Source organism: Pogoniulus pusillus, chromosome 6, assembly GCF_015220805.1.
Source record: "Pogoniulus pusillus isolate bPogPus1 chromosome 6, bPogPus1.pri, whole genome shotgun sequence".
NCBI classification, from domain to species: Eukaryota; Metazoa; Chordata; class Aves; order Piciformes; family Lybiidae; genus Pogoniulus; species Pogoniulus pusillus.
In genome coordinates this window covers 36012787-36032872 of record NC_087269.1, presented here as the reverse complement: position 1 = coordinate 36032872, position 20086 = coordinate 36012787, and the positions used below count along the sequence as shown (strand labels likewise).

The following is a 20086-nucleotide window of genomic DNA, read 5'->3' as shown; positions in this document are numbered from 1 at the left end:
TTTCTTTTGAGTCTGGTAGTTTGGTCTGCAGTTGGAAACACTATTATAAGTATACTCCAGTGACATTGGAGAAAATGGACTTTACTTGCAGTTTACTATTTCCAAAACTCATTGTTTTCCCATTCTTGTTACCTGTTTCTGTGTTTTCCTGGCAGCATATGTGCTCTGTTCTTCAGACAGATTTTCTTCATTTTTTTCCCAGTTATTATTGCTAACTTTTGTTTTTCCCTTACAGCTTTTCTTCACGATGTTTTGTACCACTTCACTGGATGAATCTCTTGGATAGAGAAAGAACATGTTCCTGTGCCCTCTATAACCTGGCCCCAGGCAGCAGAAAGGCTCATACATCGCACATAGAGCTTTGTGACTTCAGGTAAGAAAGAAGTAATTGAAGCAGGTGAACTTTAAGAGAACTGTTTATATGCAAATGTATTAGTGGAAGTCTGTGATTGAAATGTCTGTGGGATAAATTACAGAAAAAGTGTTTCTCAGTTAAAAATTAATGAGAAAGGACCTGAAAATACATCATGATATAACCGGTAAAGTAAATCTCGAAGTACTATAAAGCTGTTTGAAATGTAACACTTTTTCCCTTACTGTTATTGTGTCTGATTTTAATTATTGATCTTATATTATGGTTGGTTGGTTGTGTTTTTTTTATTTGAGTCAGTTGTTTTTAGTATCTCCCTCTTTAGCTTTTTGCTAAGTTCTTCTAAGGTATGCTGGGGGTTTTTTTGGGTTTTTTAATATCCTAAAACTCCTATCACAGAACTTTCTACTGGACTGGCAATGAATGCAGTTCTTTGACTGCTCTGGCAGAGAGGTTACTTTTCCAATTTCTTCTTCTTGTCAGACGATTCAGACTGGCCATTAGTGATAAGCTGCGATTAGGATACTGCTGTAATGACATCTGTGTGCTCATTGTTGACTAAAGTCAACTAGAGGTTGTTCTATACAGTGAATACAACAATTATGAAAGTCATCTATATATTTTTTTGAAAAAGAAGTTAATACAGCCAAGCCAGTTTGCTTGCACATTCATCCTAAAGACTTGTCTCTCTAGGAGAAGGTAGTCAGCTAATGAGTTCTGGTAATAATTTCTGATCTCTCTGCTTTGTCTTGGGTTTTAGTTTTGATCCTGCTTTTATTTTAACTGTGGAGTTTCAGCTCTTGAGTATTGTGCTGGTGTTTCCCACATGGATTTTGAAAATTAGGGTACATTTTCAGCAGCTTATGTTGCAAAGTCTGTTAGATTTGGTTTAATAACTGATGGAGATTTACCACAAAAATCTTCTTGACAACATGGCCTCTTCGCTTTTTCTTTATGTCCTGTCACACTTGGAAATAATATTGCACATGGGAAGAAATTGTATTTAAGGACACAGTTTAAAAAAAAATTGGTGGGCACTTTTTACCTTAATATTTCAGTGGATCAGCATTTAGTGTAGAAAAGATGCCATTTCCAAAGCAGTTCTTGTTCTGAGCAGTCCAAGTTAGTGTTCTCCTGAGGGCTTGTCACTGGTTTTGGAAGCTGGGACTCTCTCCCTCAGTTTGTGTATGTAAATATTTGTATGTTTACTTGCTGTAGTTAAACCTGCATAGTTTTGTTGTTGCCATACTCAAATCTGCTCACAACTTTGTCCGAAGTTCATGTAGATTAGCTGTAGAATTGTTTATTCCACATACCAGACAAGATTCCCCAGTATCGAGGAACTTGGCAGATTTTGTGGTTAGCAGATGTTTTGTAGAATGCACTTATTTCTTCAGCTGCTGTCTGTAAGCCTTTCTTTTTGTGGACATCATGAAACAATAGGAGTTTTGGTTCATAACTAAGATTCAGGAAGACATCATGATACAATCAAACAGTAAAAGACTGCTATTGAAGAAAAGAAGGATAAAATGTTCTGTTCTGTATTCTGATTTAATTGAAACAGAACCTGGAAGGTTGGTAGACTGCTTGTAAAAAGGCCAGAAATTGGTAGAAATAGAGATGACAATAATAAATTCTTACTGAAAATGTAGAACATCTTTAAATGCTCTTCACAGGTATAAAGTGGAAAGCATTCAAACTTGCCTGGTTGCTTTTTGGTAGAAGTTCAATTGGAACATCAGGGTTTCTTACTTAACATTTACTGCTAGTAGTCTTACTTTTCCACTAAAGCCCCAAAGTACAGCTCACTGAAGTCAATGAAAATGTATCTGTTAACTTCAAGGTTCTAGATCAGTCTCTGTATGCTGGTTTGAGGCTAATTGAAATATTTTAATGAGAAAAATTAGATTATAGGCTGTGAAGAGGAAACAGTGATGATGTCTACTTCACCCATAGATTCACTGAGATGTAGAAAAACAAGAACACAAACATAGATAAGTGTGAGAATCTATCTGTCAGAGTCAGCATCTGTGCTTTCTCCTTGGGCTTCCCTTGTGTAACTCAGCTAACGATTTTGCTTTTAACCCCCCCTTGCCGATCCTCCAAACTCACCTTGCATGTAAGGCAGATTCTGGGATAAGGTTAGAGGGGTGGAAAGAATGTGGAAAGGTGGTTGGGAGCCCCTCCTGGGGACTCTGATTTCTTGGAGGGGTGTTGTGTTTCTGCATTACTTTTAATTGCATATTTCTTTATATAGCTGTATATATTTGTAATACACTGTTGTAAGTACCTGCTTGTATACTGTGCTAAGCTGTGAATGTAAAGCTTCATTCCTTAACTTCCAGCTGGCTGAGTCTAGTCTGAGTGATTTCATAAGAGTGGAGGGGGTAGGTAACTCCTAAGCCATCACACTCTGAAACTGTTATAACATGATTTGATTAAATATCCTGTATGAGTTATTGAAGAGTTACAAAATTCTGCAAGATTTAGTGGTGCAACATCTGCCTCTACTGTTCTAGAGTCACCCTATCAGTACAGCAGTGGATGGTGACAACTATCACAGCATTTCTAGATCCTTTTTAAGAAAATTATTGATGTAATTTCTTAGAGAACATAATATACTCCACTAAGCAGCCACCACTGTTTCAAAACCTATTGAAGCCACTTGCCAGTAAAGCACAAAATGTAATGTTTACCTACTTTAAAAAAATTTATTTACATCGTTGTTCAAAGATAGCAGTTTTAGAACAGAATTCAGCATAATTGTATTTCTGGTACTAAGTTTTGCACTGGCCTTAATACATCTTCCTGTGTTTGTGCTAGATGGTACACACAGTGTGGGGAAGCTTGGGCACTGTCAGTGCAAAGAGTGTCTGATGCAAACATGCAGACATGCAGAACTGATCAGTTCATGAACATCTACACAGAACACATAACACTTTCTGTAATCTATTTGTATTCAAGCTGGCTGCTTTTCATTCCTTCATCCATCTCTAACTTTCCTGCAATTTATCTATGTTGTTGCAATTTAGGTAGTTTATCTCTTACTATTATGCTGTCTTTAATGAGCATTGTTTCTTTGTCAGGTTCCTTTCATTGATACCATGTACAGTCCTGCTCTATACTATGTGTATGCTACACCTGAGATAGTTTCTCTATTTCCAGTCTTCTTACAAAAAAATGAAAAGGAATGAGTTTTTCCTTCTTCAAATGAATATCCTGAGCTGTGGTTAAGCAATATCTGCCTCTTCCTAAAGCTGTGTTGCTTGCTAGTCCACTTGGCATGTACATGCAGTAAATATGTGCAGCTTTGGTACAGGGATAACTGCCAACTTCTGTTGGGAGGCAGTAGCTTTATTGCAGAAGGGAGTGACTGGTAAGTGGTGCTTGTGGCTTTTAAAATTTGCCAGAATATTCTGATTACTCTTATGCAGCCTCAGTTCCTACTGTGGGAGCTTGTTTTGTAGGTTTTTGTTTACTCTCATTAATAAGTACAGCTTTGCTCTTAGATTTCTTGCAAATACTTTCAGCAAAACCAGACCTCTTCTGTTTTGATATCTGATTTCAGCATAAACAGACATTGGTGCCACATGAGGTTCAAATCCTTCAGAGATCTATTGGTGGTGTTATGAACCTTAAAAATAAAAAGAAGCCCCATAAATTGAGGACCTTTCTAAAAATGCTAAAATAATTAATGTTGATTTCTTTCTTTCTATATATATTATTCTGATCCTGTAACAAAATATTACAAAGTCATTTGTGCTAGTTTGAAGCAAGCTAGAATGTTTTGGTGAGAAGGGCTAGATCATAGGCTGTGAAAAGAAAACAGTGGTGATGTCTACTTCATAGGCTTGCTGAGATGTATAAAAACATAACTCAAAACATAGATAACACACTCAGCATCACTCTTGCTTGGACTGCTGGATGGGCTGCATCTTACTCTCTAACCTCACTCTCCATTTTGGGCTAATCCACTTTGCTTCCTAACCCCCCTGGCCAAACCTCCATTCTTCCTTGGGACTGGGGTAAGGTTGAGAGGGGTAGGGGGAAGGTGCAGGTGTGGTTGAGAGCCCCTCCTGGGGACTCAGGTTTCTGGGAGGGCTGTTGTGTTTCTGTATTACCTTTTACCTTGTCTATTTCTATATATAACTGTTTATGCTGTAAATATCTGCTTGTATATTGTGCTAGCTGTAAATATAAGCTTCATTCATGTTTCCAGAGCTGGCTGAGTCTAGTCTGGGTGATTTCTAAAGTGTGAGGGGATGGGTAACACCCAAACCATCACATCATTTCTTAACAACATTTAATAAGTAGTCATACTGAGATCACCTTGGATGGAAAGTCTGCATAAAATCCAACCAAGCCATCCAGGTCACCAGCAGAAGAGCAAGGAATGTACAGGATTTTCCAGGGAAATGTTGGCTAGATATATAATATACCTAGTAAATAGAGATCTTGACAAAATAGCACTGTGCCCTCACAGTAGCTCTGTTTTGCAGTATGTTTGGACAGTGTTTTCAAAGTGTCTTCTTTCTTTCTTTTTTGTGTTTTGAAAAATTATGGTCTCTTACTGGACTGCAGTCTCCCAACAACTAGGTCTCTGAGAAGCAGCATATGTATCACTAAGATTGCAGCACTGAACACTGAGATTTTACTGTTGTTACCATAATACAAACATTCATATGTGATCTTTTGAAAGGTCAAGGCCATTAAGCATATTTACGAACTTGTGAGTGCTCAGATTTTACACAGATTTAAACCAATGTATCAGGAAGTGAATGGAATTAAAATCACTGAGAGCAGTTTAAAAAACCAAACCAAACAAACAAAAAACCAAACCCAAAACCCCCCCAAACTCCCCCAAACCAATTACCATATCTCTGAAAGTCTCTAACTGAAATCCACTGAAAAAGTCAGAGTGGTAGGTTTGCCTAAATACCATTCATAGCCTACATCCCCACTGGCCTGCCCCAGCCTGCTCTCCAGGCTTACAGGAAAACTAAACATGGGCTGCCAGTCTACTGCACCCTGCATAGACTAAACATTTCTGCTTCAGATTATTAAGCCCTCAGTTACCAGTTGTGTGTTTTAAGCTGGTAACAGGTGGTCAGCCTGCCTACATAGCTTTTGGTTTTCAGATCAAACTAGGATATTTGGAGGAGAGTTCCATAGTCATAGCTATTGAAAACATCTTAACTTCCTGTTGTAATTACGACTGCCAAAATAAGTGGAGAGTTTCTTGTAAATCAAAATTTCAGGCAATGCTATAATCAAAAACTCATCAGTGGATATTAGAAATAAAATGTAATGCAATTGGTAAACAGCTATGTATCTGAAAATCAAGATAAAAATGCACAGTTAATGTGAACTTCAGTGCATGAAGGAGAATGACTCTGAAGATGATTATGGTAGCTCTCTTCTATGTTCTGAAATAATAACCTCTTGGATAGTACAGTACTGCTGTTCATAAATAAACAAAGATATAGCCAAAAAAAAAATTAATCTTAGCAACACCCTGCTCATTTGGAAATCAAAAACACATTCAGAGGGTTCTAGTAGCTGAAGGCAGCCTCTAAGAAAACTGGAGATGAATTTCTTTATGAGAGCTTGCAGTGATAGGGGAATGGCTTTAAGAAATTCTTGATAAAGCAGGTGGTAAGACAGTGGAACAGGTTGCCCCAGAAAGCTCTGCATGCCTCCTCACTGGAAACATTCAAGGCCAGATTGGACAGGGCAAGGAATTCCTGGCAAGGAATTTTGGAGTGATGTTCTGTTAATATACTGGAATGCAACAGACATCAAAATAAATGTTGTTCCAAGTGGCATTCTCCTCAATCCCTCCAGTGACAGGTATTGAACAGAGATATTGAAGGAAGGAAAAATATCCATGTGATTAACACATGGCTTAGAGATTGGTGCTGCCAACTGAACTTTGGGGTTTTTTGACTACGAGGAAGTTTTCTCGGCACTGGGTCTAGTGGCAAGAGATGAAGTTCACTTGTCTCATAAGGGGGAAAGAATCCTTGCACATGAGTTAGCTGGGCTCATTGACAAGGCTTTAGCTATGACAGGGGCTGGGGATGTAGCTGGCCTTGCCAGTGAGAACCCTGAGTGTAATAGCCCAGGCCTTGAGGAGCAGGGTGATGGGATTTTAGATAACCAGTGGGTCTACCCCCTTCAAGGCTGAAGACTATGTACTCGACTTCATCCCTGAAATGTTTATACACCAGTGCATGCAGCACTGAGTTAGAAGTCCTGGGGAGGTCACGGGTGGCAATTACAGAGACATAGTGGGACAGCTCCCATGACTGGAATGTGGTTCATGGATGGTTGTGTCCTTTCTAAGAAAGACAGATCAGCAAGGTGAGGTGGTGGAGTTGGTCTTTCTGGTTACTCCCTCACATAATGTCTTGTGTTCTCTCCAGGGGTGGATGAGGGGCGAGTTGAGAGCTTGTGGATATGAATTGAGGGACAGGCTAGCATGGCTGATACTGTTGGTGGGTGTCTACTACAGGCCACCTGATCAGGATGAGGAAGTGGATGAGGCCTTCTGCAGACAGCAAACGCAGACTGTGGTTCTCATAGGGGATTTTAACTACCCAGATTTTTGCTGGAAGGGCTACTCAGCTAGCCATAGTCCAGGAGGTTCCTCCGGTGCATTAATGATAGTTTCTTGATGCAAATGTTGGAGGAGTTGACTATCAGGAGAGCACTGCTGGATCTTATCCTCACCAATAAGGAGGGTCTGGTTGAAGCAGAGAAAGTTGAGGGCAGCCTTGGCCTTAGCGATCACGAGATGGTGGAATTCAACATCTTGTCTGGTAGGAACAGGACTACAACCCTGGACTTCAGGAGGGCCAACTTTGGCCTTTTCAAGCAATTACTGGGTGAAATCTCATGGGACAGGGTACTAGAAGGCAGAGGGGCCCATGAAAGTTGGTTCACATATAAGGAATTCTTCTTCCAAGCACAAGATCAATGCATCCCACCACGTGGGAAACAGAGAAAGGGACCTAGGAGACCTGCATGGCTAAGCAAACTTAAGTGGAAGAGAGTCTACAGATCATGAAAGGAGGGGCTGGCAACCTGGGAGGAGTATAGGACTGTTGTCAGACAATGTAAGGAGACAACCAGGAAAGCTAAGGCCTTGTCAGAACTCAACCTTGCAAGGGAGGTCAAGGATGACAAAAAGGGCTTCTTCAAATACATTGCAGGAAAAGCTAATGTTAGAGGAAATGTAGGCAGACAGAGTATTGGAATAGGCTGCCCAGGGGAGTTGTGAAGTCTCCCTCTTTGGAGATACTCAAAACCCACCTGGACGCATTCCTGTGTGGTCTGTTAATAAGTGATCCTGCTCTGACAGGGAAGGTGGACTAGATGATGCTTTGAAGTCTTTTCCATCTCCTGGCATTCTGTGATTTACATTGAGACTATAAATAAACTATGTTATTAATACACTGCATTATAAATATAGCCATATATTACTGAAGAGGACATTGAAAAGGGAAAAAAGACTGACAATTTAATACAGTGCAGTATTTTGTATGTTGTTCAAATCACAAAAAAATCTGCTGCTAAGTCACAAACTTTTGATTTCATCCTCCCTGATTTCTGGGTAGCAGTTGAGGCTTACTATAGAAAATATTTAGTGGACCAGCATTTAGAAAGATACCTCCATCTAGGCTCTGAACAAGATGGTTCTAATCATCTTAGGAATGTGAATGAGACTTTTCCTCAAACCTGATCGCTTGTTCTTCCACTTCTTTCCTTATCTACATGCTTCCACAAACACTGTGTGTATTGGCTGCTAACAAAAGTTTCCCTTAGTAAATCTGAACACCGTTTCTACCTTTCCTTGCGAAGGAGCTCAAAGCATTTGGCTCTGCCCTGATACTGCTGAACCAGGAAGCCATCTGTTAACCTGTGCATTGTGAGCAGTTTCCCGGAGGAGCAAAATTCTTTCAGCTTTCTGATTGCTCCCTTTTGCAATTGCACACTTGAAAGCTCAGGTCTAAACCTAAATGTGTGGCATGGATTAAAGAAGTTGCTGACAAAAGCAATCAGCTGGAAGACTGACTTGGTGCAGATCTCTTATATTCCAGGGTTTTGCTGCTAAAAAAAAAAAAAAAGGCAAGTAAAGTCTGCAGGTGTGCTGAAATATAAAAGGATATTCAAACAGCTTCCAGGGATCCTGAGTGGTTGCACAGCAGAGGATATAAAAAGAGTCTGTGAAATTGCCAACCTTGGACTTTGCCAGCAACAAAACCACTGTCCTTGAGACGGACTAGTTGCTAATGTAAACTTCTGGCAGTGCTCCCCCAAGCAGGCTGTTGAATCTGTAGATGTTTGCAGATACACAAGCCTAAGAAAAACGAAAGCTTTTTGTGGGGGCACGTTTGCTTATCCCTGCATGCATATGTCTGTAATGTGTGCTTTGTTCAGATAGCTCTCAAGTAAAAGAGCAATAAAAATTTAAAGCAGATGCCCTTTCCAATAGCTGCTACCTTGAGGCTCATTCCAGTCCTCATTGAAAGTCAATGACAAAGATCCCATTACCTTTAATCATGAAGGATCAAGGCCTTATATGACATGGACAATCCTATTAAGCATTTTTTCAATTAATATTCCCTTGGATTAGACCGTTATTAAGCTTTAGACAGCACTAACCAATTTCTGCATTAGCTCTTTGTAAGTGTTCTTTTTCAGGTATGTTGGTTACCAGGGATGTCCATGGAAACAGAAGTAGTTGAGTGAATGCTAGAACAGAGCCTTTCAAACAGGATTTTAATTTATAATTATGACTGTTCATACAAAAATTCAGCTACAGAGATCCTGCCTAACAAATCTGAACCCAGATGTGTGTCGCGCAATTCACAAGCTCGGTGATAACCAAAAAGTGTCTAACGTGCCAAATAGTGAACACTGTGTTCAGTTCTGGGCCCCCCAGTTTAGGAGGGACACTGAGATGCTTGAGCGTGTCCAGAGAAGGGCGACGAGGCTGGTGAGAGGCTTTGAGCACAGCCCTACGAGGAGAGGCTGAGGGAGCTGGGATTGTTTAGCCTGGAGAAGAGGAGGCTCAGGGGAGACCTCATTGCTGTCTACAACTACCTGAGGGGTGGCTGTGGCCAGGAGGAGGTTGCTCTCTTCTCTCAGGTGGCCAGCACCAGAACGAGAGGACACAGCCTCAGGCTACGCCAGGGGAGATTTAGGCTGGAGGTGAGGAGAAAGTTCTTCACTGAGAGAGTCATTGGACACTGGAATGGGCTGCCCGGGGAGGTGGTGGAGTCGCCGTCCCTGGAGCTGTTCAAGGCAAGATTGGACGTGGCACTTGGTGTCATGGTCTAGCCTTGAGCTCTGTGGTAAAGGATTGGACTTGATGATCTGTGAGGTCTCTTCCAACCCTGATGATACTGTGATACCTCCAGTGAACTGCTCACATGCAAGCCATAGTCAGGAAATGAGCCTACTGATACTATCTGGGGCAAAATTAATTCAGTTAAGCTATTTGCTTCCCTTTTATTAGCCTGCCCTTTCCAACAAAGAAACAAACAAACAAATATAACTTTCTAAAAGATAACATCTTTACTTTCTAATTGTGAGCATGTCTTTTTGAGGTACAACATTTATCCATGGCAATCACAGGATCATGCTTTGTCTTGTCATGCAGCCTTATAATTTTATTGATTTTTCATGTTACCTGTCATAAACCAGGTAAATTTATTCAGATCAAAATGCCTCTACAACAATTCTCAGTGTGTCACATGTGTTATATTATTTTAGGGAGAAATAGGAAAGAAAGAAAATCCTCAGCAGAATTGCTGCAGAAAACAATTTTTGTTCTTGGCTTTATTTTATCTCCTCTGCTTCATTGTGGCAGTAGAACTGAATGCAAATGAGAGAAACAGCCCAATCCCAGACACCAATTTTGTGGGATTTAATTTAGGAATTGAATCTCTATCCTGATTTACACACACACACAGAGGCAATTTGTGAGTCAGATTATTTGAAAAATCCAGACAATCTAAGTTTTGTTTCCTAGGCAGAAGGGCATTCCAGCTTTATCACATTTCAGCTTTATCTCATCTGTATATTTTGCAGAAGCTGGTGATAAAAGTCCTCTTGGTTTGGGACTGTTGGTGCAGACATGACATTATCTCCCTTTCTGCCTCCTTTGTGCTGCTGTCTCTCAAGGTTCTAGCAAAGTACTTCAGAGGTTCAGGAACATCTCTTCAGTTCTTTTGATAGCATAGGGTTTCTCTCATCTTCCTTCTCTGCCATGGCAGAATCTGCCATACAAATACATTATCACAGGTGAAGGACATCTCTTGAAATCTGTGACAATATCTGTACCATTTGTAGTTATCCTAATAATGCTTTCTCTTACAAGACCATCTGTCAGCCTACTTGCTAGTGTTTTACACTTTAGTCAAAAACAACAAAACCTTTTATGGGGAATTACTCTATGCTCTTACCAGTGTTGGATCATTTCTTCAAGATGATTCTCTATCTGAGTGTGCATATGCAGCTATTTCATTGAAGGGCTCATTAAAATACTTGCTCATTTATCAGCTTTGGGACTGGATGGATTTTTATTCAGATCTGCTGAGCTAGTAAAGCTGGGAGGAAGGTGTTTGTATTTATTGCAAGTAATCTTCACCAGTAAAGTTGGTATAGCATAGCTCTGAAAGTATAGGAAATGGATTCTCTCTGAGTCATCTCCATCAGGCAAGCTGATAGCCACTCTTCTTTGTAGCTATTTCTTTGTACCAGAAACTAGTTCCTGGGGTGTGAAGAGGCAGGCTTTCTCTGCTCTTTGACAGTTTGCCTGTTCCAAATTCCCAAAGCCCTGCTCTTAAGTCCCCACACATCAGCTTCTCTGTTCTCATGCAAGACTATGTCTTTTCTCTCCAGCGATCGTATGGAAACTTCTTTATTCACAGTCAGTAGCTTTCTAACTCTACTGCAACACCTTTCAAGAAATAATTCATGCAAGTATCATTTGTGCAAATTGGATTGGTTTTCATAGAATGAAAAACAATTCTACCCTCCACTAAGCGCAAGATTAGGACTGTTGTAAGGTTACAGTAAGGTAACACTGGCCTTGACCTCAGAACTTCCCCTTTTGTACCAGAGCTAAGAGAGGGGATAGACTTCCTTTCTAGCCTCTCAGGATGACCTCTCTTTTCCCTATCCATGCCTACTACTTGTACTAGCTATGCTCAGGACAGGATGCCCTTTCTCCCTACTTCTTTTGCATGGCTTCTTTTGCAGCTTGTGTACATCCCTCAGCTAACTTTTATTAAGTAAATGACTGCTTGTATCACTGGGCTTAGTCCCTTCAAGATACAAAAACCCAACCAAACCAAGAAAACCCAACACCCACCCCCTCAAAACAGAAAACAACCAACCAACCATGGAGAAGAAAAGGATTACTGTAAGGGCTGTTTTTCAAGAAGCAAATTTGTGATTATCAGTTCCATTTGTCTAGTGTGGGGGGTTTGCTGTTGTATGGGTTTTTTTGGGGTTGTTTTTTTTTTGTTTGTTTCTTTCTTTCTTCTGTTTTTTTAAAATCTCTGTGTGATGGTTTGGGTGTTCCCTGCTCCCCCCCACTTTGTAAATCACCCAGACTAGACTCAGCTGGCTCTGAAAATTGAATGAAGCTTTATATTTACAGCTTAGCACAAATATACAAGCAGATATTTACAGTATATACAGTTATATACAGAAATATACAAGGTAAAAGGTAATACAGAAACACAACAGCAATCCCAGAAACCTAAGTCCCCAGGAGGGGCTCCCAACTGCCATTCTACCTTCTCCCAACCCTCTCTACCTTACCCCAGATGTTGCCTTGTGCCCAAGGAAGAATGGAGGGTTGCCCAGGGGAGTTAGGAAGCAGGAGGATGAATCAGAGAGATGGCAGGTTAGGTTAGAGAGAGAGAAATGCAGCTCAAAGCCCAGGCAGTGACCAAATGTCTTACCTGTATTTACATTCTTGTTCTTATACGTCTCAGCAAGCCTGTGAGTGAAGTAGACATCACCACTGTTTCTCTTTCACAGCCTGTAATCTAGTTCTTCTCACCAAAATGTTCTAGCTAGCTTCAAACTAGCACACTCTGTTAATCACAGCAAACATAATACAGAATCACAGAATGTTAGGGGCTGGCAGGGACCTCGAAAAATCATCTAATCCAAACCTTCTGCCAGAGCAAGATCACCTATGTCAGATACAGGCAGCAAAGCAGATGATTGACAAGAGATCCAGTATTTCCACAGTCTGCTACATTTGTCAATAATGCTTGGCATCTCCTAGGTGCTGTGTTGCAGCATTTCAGAATGAACAGAATTGATTCATTTGACCCACCGTTTGGGACAGCAGGGACAATGCAAGTTATTGCACTGAAAGGAGCACAGTTACATTAAACATGGTGACCATTTATATTAGGCATCTTGCTCAACCAATACAAATTATTCTTCTTAGGCTAGTCACTACTTTTTTTGCACTCTTGTGCCAAAGTCATGTGCCACATAATCCTGATAATCATATGATATGCACTAGCATGGGATGGACATTTTTAAGGAACTAAGTATATAAGGAAGAAGAAGCAGCAGTGATAAAGTGCAGCTAATATATTTATTTGTGAATGCTGGCTGTTGGCATTGAAACTAGACTCTCCTATGGGTTTCTGGAATTACTGGGCTGTATGCACTTACTCTGTGGCTCTCTAACCACAGATGTACCACATAGGTGTTACATTCTACACAGATGTCCATGTGCAACTGTGCTTCTGTTTAGTTTGCATGTGTACTTATATAGAAGTGCATGCATGAGATCTGTATTCCACACAAAATTTAGGGGCTATGTCTTTCAGTTAAATGAAATATTTGAAAGCATTCTGATCAGTTCCCTGTAAATTACTGTCAATTCATCTTCCAAAGCACAATGTACTGCACAACAATTTAGATCCACATGGAGAGCTCCCTTTCATGTCATGAGAACTGAGATTATTACAGTTTTAATACTGAACCTTTAGTGGCATCTTCCGAGAATCTCAAGCATTCTCAGGGCTGGGTTGCTAAATCTCAAAATATTCTTTCACCAAATTCCCAAGCCTCTGATCTCAGTAGATAGTCTCCACATGAAAGCCATATGTGTCAGAGACAAACTCGGAAGCATATTAAAAATTTAAGGAAGCATAAACTAAACTGAATGGGTAACTAAACAAGTTATGTAAAGATTATACTCTGCTTATATCTTCATTTTTATAATTTAGGTCAATTAAAAAAAATCTTTCTGCTCTCGTTTTTACATTAATTTGCTACACTGTTTCTTTTCCCTGCATTTGCCTTGCCACAGAAATAAGCCAGTCTTAAATCTACTGGCTCCCAAGATTGTGAGTCCTGAAAAAAAGTAGCTTCTGTCAAGGGTTTTAACTTCTTGCTTACAGAAACCCATGACTGAGTTTTCATTTGGAATGGAAAATAGGGGGGAAAAAAGGTGAATTATACATGGCCAAGGCAAGAAAGAAGAGCTAAAAGTCAAGTTTTCCATCCTGGAAAAACACTCAATATGTTAAAAACCGAGACCAAGAAACCTAAACACTTTTGAAATACTCTGAGAGCTGATAAACTGTTTTCAAATAATTCTAACCAAAACAGCCTCTTAACATGTTACCAAGTTTCTATAAGCTTAGCATGGGTAGCTAAAAAGAGGAAGAAAAGGGTACAATGCCATTGATGATTTCTCTCTACAGGCTGTCATTCTGTCAAACATTTCACCAATGAACATGAATAAAATGCATGTAATCAGTCTTTAGTTTCTTCAGCTGTTACAAGATTTACATAAGCTCTGCTGCATTCTGTTGGTTTACATGAATCAAATTAGGGCAGATACTTAGAATCATAGAACCAACCAGGTTGGAAGAGATCTCCAAGATCATCCAGTCCAACCTATCACCCAGCCCTATCCAATCAACTAGACCATGGCACTAAGTGCCTTATCCAGTCTTCTCTTGAACACCTCCAGGGACGGTGCCTCCACCACCTCCCTGGGCAGCCCATTCCAATGCCAATCACTCTCTCTGTGAAGAACTTCCTCCTAACATCCAGCCTATACCTACCCCGGCACAACTTGAGACTGTGTCCCCTTGTTCTATTGCTGGTTGCCTGGGAGAAGAGGCCAACCCCCCCCTGGCTACAATGTCCCTTCAGGTAGTTGTAGACAGTAATAAGATCACCCCTGAGCCTCCTCTTCTCCAGGCTAAACACCCCCAGCTCCCTCAACCTCTCCTCATAGGGTTTGTGTTCCAGGCCCCTCACCAGCTTTGTCGCCCTTCTCTGGACACGTTCCAGCACCTCAACATCTCTCTTGAATTGAGGAGCCCAGAAGTGGACACAGTACTCAAGGTGTGGCCTGACCAGTGCTGAGTACAGGGGAAGAATAACCTCCCTTGTCCTACTGGCCACACTGTTCCTGATGCAGGCCAGGATGCCATTGGCTCTCTTGCCACCTGGGCACACTGCTGGCTCATCTTTAGCCTACTATCTATCAGTGCCCCCAGGTCCCTTTCTTCCTGGCTGCTCTCCAGCCACTCAGTCCCCAGCCTGTAGCACTGCTTGGGGTTGTTGTGGCCAAAGTGCAGAACCCTGCACTTGGCCTTGTTAAATCTCATCCCATTGGCCTCTGCCCACCTATCCAGTCTGTCCAGGTCCCTCTACAGGGCTTTTCTACCCTCCAACAGATCAACACCTGCTCCTAGCTTGGTGTCATCTGCAAACTTACTGATGCTGGACTCAATCCCCTCGTCCAGGTCATCAATAAAGATGTTGAACAGGACTGGGCCCAGCACTGATCCTTGGGGAACACCACTAGTGACTGGCTCCCAACTGGATGTGGCACCATTCACCACCACTCTCTGGGCTCTGACATCCAGCCAGTTCTTGATCCAGCACAGAGTGAATCTGTCCAAACCATGAGCTGCCAGCTTGGCTAGGAGATTCTTGTGGCAGACAGTGTCAAAGGCTTTGCTGAAGTCCAAGTAGACTACATCCACAGCCTTCCCCACATTCACCAGGCGGGTAACCTGATCATAAAAGGAGATCAGGTTGGTGAGACAGGACCTGCCCTTCCTAAAGCCATGCTGGCTGGGCCTGATCCCTTGGCCATCCTGTAGGTACTTTGTGATGGCACCCAAGATGACCTGTTCCATGACCTTGCCTGGCACTGAGGTGAGGCTCACAGATCTGTAGTTTTCTGGCTCTCCTTACGACACCATGGGTATCACATTGGCCAGCTTCCAGTCTTCGGGGACCTTAGATGGCACTCAGAGCTGATGCCAGTTCTTCAGTGGAACAAGAGGCTTTTTCCTAGGCTTGAAATCAAAGTGACATCTAAAGTTTATCATCATATTTTTGCAGCTACCTAAGTAACATTTGCTTCACCTGAGAAAGATCAGACATAAGTTTTTCTAAGTTTTTCTCTACAGTTCCCTCTGTGCAGAAAGGTTTGGGGCCAATATGAAATCTTCTACTGGTGTCACACCTATTTAAATGTCTTTTGATAATTGTCCTGCTTTCACATGGAGGGTCTTACATTCAGCCTCTCTTGTGTGTGAAACTTATGTTGTTTAAAGCTTCAAAGCATCTTATCAGATTTTTGGAACGTTAAATGTTTGAGTACATGAAACCTGATGAGTTGAAATAGTAATATTTTTTTCCATTCTAGAAAAAATAATTTCCTTTAGTTGGTCTTACTCTAATATTAATTGAAACTGTGTCTATCTGATTGAGTATTCTTTGTACTGCAAGAGAGGTCCAGACAGTGCTGATTTAGAGGTATACCTCGTACGTTAAAGACACATGTTTAAAATAGTGGTCGTATTCTTGGAGACAGATGTCTTTTACCATCCTTTTCCATAAAGGCTGATTTGTATTCCTATGGAAGATAATGCATTTTTGTGCATGACTCCATCTGGGAATGAGCAGCTCCTGTGTTATGTAACAGACTGGTAGACTCATGCCCTATGCTGCTGTTCCTCTTCCTCTTTTTTTCCCAATTACAGTGAAATAAATACAGAGTGGGAAGCAGATGAAGTATGTCATGTTGTGTTTTTAAATCAATAAGCATTACACTTTAAAGATTCATGCTGCTTAGGCACATCCTGCAAGACTGTTTTTGTAAACAAACTGTGAATTTCATCGAAACAGAAATTGTGATGCTTCCAAAACTCTTTAATAGTCTCAAGTTCCCAATTCATTTCATTGATAGTCATAATTCAATCTTTTCTCTGCCTCCTAGAAGATACCCTTGGCATACTTAAACCCATAACATATCTATAGCAAGAAATTGTATTCATCAGCATGTTGCTTGCTTGAAATGCTGAGCCAGTCTAATCATTCACCGCTCTCTACGATTACTTTTCAAAGAGCTAGCTGGAGACTGGAGATGAGGTTTTTCTAGTTGGCAAGCAGATGATTTAATACATTAACAATGTAACACATGGAACTTCAGAAAACCCAGCAATTAGTTGGATATGTGAATACAGTCAGAAGGAAGACAGAAAGTTGAGAGGGTGTCAGGGAATGTTAGTAGGGAAATAGAAAGATTGCAAACCTGAGTATACAAAAAAGCTACAGATGAGACCTGAACCGAGGAGGTGCAAGGGCAAAGACTTTGTGTTATCTGAAGCCTGCTCCAAACCCAAGACATAAAGCAGAGTGTCTGATGTGTGGAAACAGTAATTTATAATTTCTTGAAGACTAATGCTTATATCTGACAAAGCTTAAGCCCTACATGCAGATGAAAGTCACTCTGAAGCCACCAGATGAATACACCATCAGGTTGCTTTAAATAACAAGAGTTTTCAGAGTGTAGAGCTGCAAACAGAGTTATTTTTCAAAACATGTATGATATGAATTTCTGTAGAATCCTTAGCATGCAAGGTCTCAAAGATTCCACTCCAGAGACAGTAAAGATTTTAGGGATTCTACCATTCTTTTCCCCAGTTCTATGCCACGTATAAACATTCTGGGAAAAAAATCAACAGAACACCCTGAAGCATATGATGAAAGTGATGAAACCTCTCAACAGAAAATGTGAATATATAAACATATGGAAAACACAATTGCTAAACAATTCTCAAGATTAAGTTTGTCCTCATTAAGCATTTGCCAAACAACTCAGGAGAACAAAACTGTAAAATTCAAAGTCTGTTGTAAAACAGTTTGCAAACAAAATAAAATCCTAAACCAGCATAGCAAATTGTTCGCAATGAACTGTTCATCACCAGAATACATCTTGGAAAGCCAAATTCTCACTTTGCCCTTATTGAAAGTTGCTTTCGAACACTATTTGAAAGTAATAAATTCATTCTTTCACCCTGTCAGAACCTGGTTTGTCAACACCCTGCTTTTTTATGCTTCTTAAGTGCACATCTGCCCTTCATAATGTGTCCTGATATCTATACTCCTGATTTTGTGAAGCACTTCCCACCAAGGAAAGAAAGCAAAGTCATGCTTAACTAACTCCACTAAAATCAACATAAGAATTTTGAACTGAGATTTTGTGCAAACATTATCTTAAATAAATACTTCAATAATCCTGTATGTCCATGTTATCACGAATTGTGCTAGAAAGGCTTCTCATTTCATAAATGCAATCTACAGATTCACTCTATAAAGACACCTTATGAAGACAAGTAAGCAGCCAAAATTTTTCTGCTCAGGTTAACCCGAGGACTGTCTTTTTTTCAAACATTTCATATTTGAAAGTAGAGGCAAAGGTTATCAAACATCAGAATGGTCTGCCCAGGGCTGTGGTGGAGTCACCTTCCCTGGAAGTGTTTGAGCAGTGTGCGAAGCTGGTGCTTAGTGTTCACCCTTCAGTGCTGGGTCGAGAGTTCAACTAGATAATCTTTGAGGTCTCTTCCAGCCAGACATTTCTGTGGTTCTATAATGTGTGCTTGTTTTATTTTTTGTTTGTTTGTTTTAACAACTAAAAATGGCTTCCTGAAAAACAATTCCCTTGAAATTTCACAATCATCCTCAGACAGTCATTTATCTCAGTCATCTCTTTTGCAGTAAATCCTCTATTTGCTACACTTTCTGTAGGAATGACTAACTATATTCCTTAAAGAGTCACAATCTCTGTAGTTCTGACAGCAGTCAACTTCTTTCCAGGTGGATAATGGACAGGAGTTTAAGAGGGCTTTGCTGTGAGAAGGCAGCTAGTCGGCACAGTAATGGATCAATCTTAGTGCGGTGCAGTGCAGTTTCCTGCACTTGCATCCCTACAAAGTCTGTTCTCACAACTAACGAGATGGGATTACACGGCTCTGCATTTATTAACAGCATACAACTGCATTTTATATACTGAGATTTCATCCTTGGAGTTGAAGTCCAAGTGTTTTATAACAGACTGACAGCAGCTGACTTCTGCAGACTTTTAAAGTCTTTTTTGTTACAATTTGGTTTTGTGAAATACAGTTTATTGATCTTCTTGCCCTGACAGCAAAAACATGTATCAGATTCCCTATTGCTGTTAAATAGTAAGGTCTTGGCCCATGTTGTGTGGAAATCTATGCCAAAAGTACATTTGAAAGGAGAGATTTGCACTCATTATGCAAATGGGTTTTTTTGAAACAGAAAAGTTTATGGACATACACAAACAGATGGGCATTTATACTTTTAATGTGCCTACCTAAACATAGCTACAATCTGTTACGGAAGTGGGAATGGGATGTGTAGGAAAAAATAAGCAGAAAACTTTGACTGTAATAAAATTATGACTTACTATTTTTATTGCTATAGCAGCAAAAACAATTGGTTTACCAATATGGGATGACAATTGTTGGTTCTCAGCTTCACAGTTCAGAAGGATTCAGATGGAAGTGCAGGACAACAGAGTTTCCTGAGAAATTCCCCAGGACACTAAGATCAATACACAATTCACAGGGATAACATCCAAAATTTATTAAGAAGACAAATCACCCTAAATTACTCATCTGTTGGCCTGAAATATTTGCTTGATCCAGTACCCAGTTGTTCCAAAAGACACCCATGAAGAAATTAAGAGTATTTTAAATAACTTGCAAAGTTCTGGAAAATGCATAACTGTTTTGCTATTGAAATGATACAGAAGATGTATATGATGTTCCTAGAGCAGGAGGGAACCCTATTAGCTAAGCCACCTGCTGAACTCAAGGCAAGTTTAATAGTTCCTAGACTGGACAAGGGGCAATGGTTTTAAATTTGAGCAGGGTAGCTTTAGGTTGGGCACTACAAGGAAGTTCTTTACCATCAGGGTAATGAAATACTGGATCAGGTTGCCCAGAGATGTGGTGGAGGCTCCACCACTGCAGACATTCAGGATCAAACTTGATGGTACTCTGAGCAACCTGATCTAGTTGAAGTTGATTGGATAGGTCAGGGTGATAGGTTGGACTGGATGATCTTGGAGGTCTCTTCCAACCTGGTTGATTCTATGATTCTATGTCCCTGTTCACTGCAGGGTGGTTGGACAAGGTGATTTCAAAGGTCCCTTCTAACCCAATGCATTCCATGATTCTGTGATTGTTGACAGACATTATTTTAAACTCTCTTATTATGCATACTCTATTGTCTCCCCCAGCAAATCCTTTCCAGGACTTCTTCATCCTCTTATGATAAAGTTTCAGTCTGTGTCTATCCTGAACCTTTGCACCTCAGATATAAGTTCGT

At 40.5% G+C, this 20086-nt stretch overlaps 1 long non-coding RNA gene across 1 annotated transcript in view; it reads left to right on the top strand.

Moving 5' to 3' along the window:
* Window positions 1-279: 279 nt before the first annotated feature.
* The window catches only part of LOC135176285 (uncharacterized), a 79833-nt gene continuing 60026 nt past the window's right edge, over window positions 280-20086 (top strand). Inside the window, exon 1 of the long non-coding RNA XR_010302600.1 lies at window positions 280-373. This is a non-coding gene — a long non-coding RNA (uncharacterized LOC135176285). The remainder of the gene's footprint in view (window positions 374-20086) is intronic.